Below are 3,342 nucleotides of genomic sequence, written 5' to 3'. Positions count from 1 at the left end.
AGAAGCTGGAAAGAACCCAGATGCCCTTCAACAGAGGAATGGATACAGAAAATGTGGTACATCTACACAATGGAATATTACTCAGCTATCAAAACAACGAGTTTATGAAATTTATAGGCAAGTGGTTGGAACTGGAAAATATCATCCTGAGTGAGCTAACCCAGTCACAGAAAGACATACATGGTATGCACTCATTGATAAGTGGCTATTAGCCCAAATGCCTGAATTACCCTAGATGCCTAGAACAAATGAAACTCAAGACGGATGATCAAAATGTGAATGCTTCACTCCTTCTTTAAAAGGGGAACAAGAATACCCTTGGCAGGGAAGAGAGAGAGGCAAAGATTAAAACAGAGACTGAAGGAACACCCATTCAGAGCCTGCCCCACATGTGGCCCATACATATACAGCCACCCAATTAGACAAGATGGATGAAGCAAAGAAGTGCAGAAGTGTAGATCGCTCCTGAGAGACACAGCCAGAATACAGCAAATACAGAGGAGAATGTCAGCAGCAAACCACTGAACTGAGAATAGGACCCCCGTTGAAGGAATCAGAGAAAGAACTGGAAGAGCTTGAAGGGACTCAACACCCCATATGTACAACAATGCCAAGCAACCAGAGCTTCCAGGGACTAAGCCACTACCTAAAGACTATACATGGACTGACCCTGGACTCTGACCTCATAGGTAGCAATGAATATCCTAGTAAGAGCACCAGTGGAAGGGGAAGCCCTGGGTCCTGCTAATACTGAACCCCCAGTGAACTAGACTGTTGGGGGGAGGGCGGCAATGGGGGGAGGGCGGGGAGGGGAACACCTATAAGGAAGGGGAGGCGGAGGGGATGTTTGCCCGAAACCGAAAGGGAATAACACTCGAAATGTATATAAGAAATATTCAAGTTAATAAAAAGAAAAAAAAAGTTAAATCAGGAACAGATAAACCATTTAAACATCCCCATAACTCCTAAAGAAATAGAAGCAGTCACTAAAAGTCTCCCAATCAAAAAGAGCCCAGGTCCAGATAGATTCAGTGCAAAATTCTATCAGACCTTCATAGAAGACCTCATAACAATACTATCCAAACTATTCCACAAAATTAAAACAGAGTGATACCGAATTTCTTTTATCAAGCCAAAATTACTCTTATACCTAAACCAAACAAAGTCCCAACAAAGAAACAGAACTTCAGACCAATTTCCCTTATGAATATCGACACAAAAATACTCAATAAAATTCTCACACACTGAATCTAAGAGCACATCAAAACAATCATCCACCATGATCAAGTAGGCTTCATCCCAGGCATGCAGGGATGGTTTAATATACGGAAAACCATCAACGTGATCCATTATATAAACAAACTGAAAGAACAAAACCACATGATCATTTCATGAGATGCTGAGAAAGCACTTGACAAAATTCAACACCCCTTCATGATAAAAGTCCTGGAAAGAATAGGAATTCAAGGCCCATACCTAAACATAGTAAAATCCATATACAGCAAACCAGTTGCTAACATTGAACTAAATGGAGAGAAATTTGAAGCAATCCCACTAAAATCAGGTACTAGACAAGGTTGCCCACTCTCTCCCTACTTATTCAATATATTTCTTGAAGTTCTAGCCAGAGCAATCAGACAACAAAAGGAGATCAAAGGGATACAGATTGGAAAAGAAGAAGTCAAAATATAACTATTTGTAGATTATATGATGGTATATTTAAGTGATCCCAAAAGTTCTACCAGAGAACTATTAAACCTGATAAACACCTTTAGGAAAGTAGCTGGGAATAAAATTAACTCAAATAAATCTGTAGCCTTCCTCTACACAAAAGAGAAACAAGCCGAGGAAGAAATTAGGGAAACAACACCCTTCATAAAAGTCCCAAATAATATAAAATGCCATGGTGTGACTTTAACTAAGCCAGTGAAAGATAAGAACTTCAAGCCTCCAAAGAAAGAAATTGAAGAAGATCTCAGAAGATGGAAAGATCTCCCATGCTCATGGATTGGCAGGATTAATGTAGTAAAATGGCCATTTTACCAAAAAGCAATCTACAGATTCAATGCAACCCCATCAAAATACCAATCCAATTCCTCAGAGAGTTCGACAGAATAATTTGCAAATACAGCTGGAATAACAAAACCCCAGTATAGTTAAAACTATCCTCAAGAATAAAAAGACTACCGGGGGAATCACTATCCCTGAACTCAAGCAGTATTACAGAGCAATAGTGATAAAAACTGCATGGTATTGGTACAGAGACAGACAGATACACCAGTGGAATAGAATTGAAGACCCAGAAATGAACCCACACTCCTATGGTCACTTGAATTTTGAAAAAGGAGCCAAAACCATGCAATGGAAAAAAATAGCATTTTCAGCAAATGGTGCTGGTTCAAATGGAGGTAAGCATGTATAAGTGTGCAGATCGATCAATGCTTATCACCCTGTACAAAGTTAAGCCCAAGTGGATCAAGGACCTCCACAACAAACCAGATACACCCAAAATAATAGAAAAAAAGTGGGGAAGCATCTCAAACACATGGGCACTGAAGAAAATTTCCTGAATAAAACACCAATGGTTTCTGCTATAAGATCAAGAATCGACAAAGGGGATCTCATAAAACTGCAAAGCTTCTGTAAGGTAAAGGACACTGTTGTTAGGACAAAATGGCAAACAACAGATTGGGAGATCTTTACCAATCCTACAACTGATAGAGGGCTTATATCCAAAATATACAAAGAACTCAAGAAGTTAGACTGCAGGGAGACAAATAACCCTAATATAAAATGAGGTTCAGAGCTAAACAAAACATTCACAGTTGATGAAGGCTGAATGGCTGAGAAGCACCTAAAGAAATGTTCAGTATCTTTAGTCATAAGGGAAATGCAAATCAAAACAACACAGGAACCGGATGTGGATCTCTCCTTAGAGACACAGCCAGAATACAGCAAATACATAGGCGAATGCCAGCAGCAAACCACTGAACTGAGAATGGTATCCCCGTTGAAGGAATCAGAGAAAGGACTGAAAGAGCTTGAAGGGGCTTGAGACCCCATATGATCAAAAATGCCAACCACCCAGAGGTTCCAGGGACTAAGCCACTACTCAAAGTCTATACATGGACTGACTCTGGGCTCCAACCGAATAGGTAGCAATGAATAGCCTAGGAAGAGCACCAGTGGAAGGGGAAGCCCTTAGTCCTGCAAGACTCAACACCTAGAGAAAGTGATTTTTGGGGGGAGGGTGGTAATGGAGGAAGCATGGGGAGGGGAACACCCATAGAGAAAGGGAGGCGGAGGGGATAGGGGGATGGTGTTCGGGAAACCGGTAAAGGG

This window comes from Rattus rattus, chromosome 3 (genome assembly GCF_011064425.1).
Source record: "Rattus rattus isolate New Zealand chromosome 3, Rrattus_CSIRO_v1, whole genome shotgun sequence".
In the NCBI taxonomy this organism is placed as follows: Eukaryota; Metazoa; Chordata; class Mammalia; order Rodentia; family Muridae; genus Rattus; species Rattus rattus.
The sequence above is the reverse complement of the archived record's forward strand: the minus strand, read 5'-3'. Positions refer to the sequence as shown.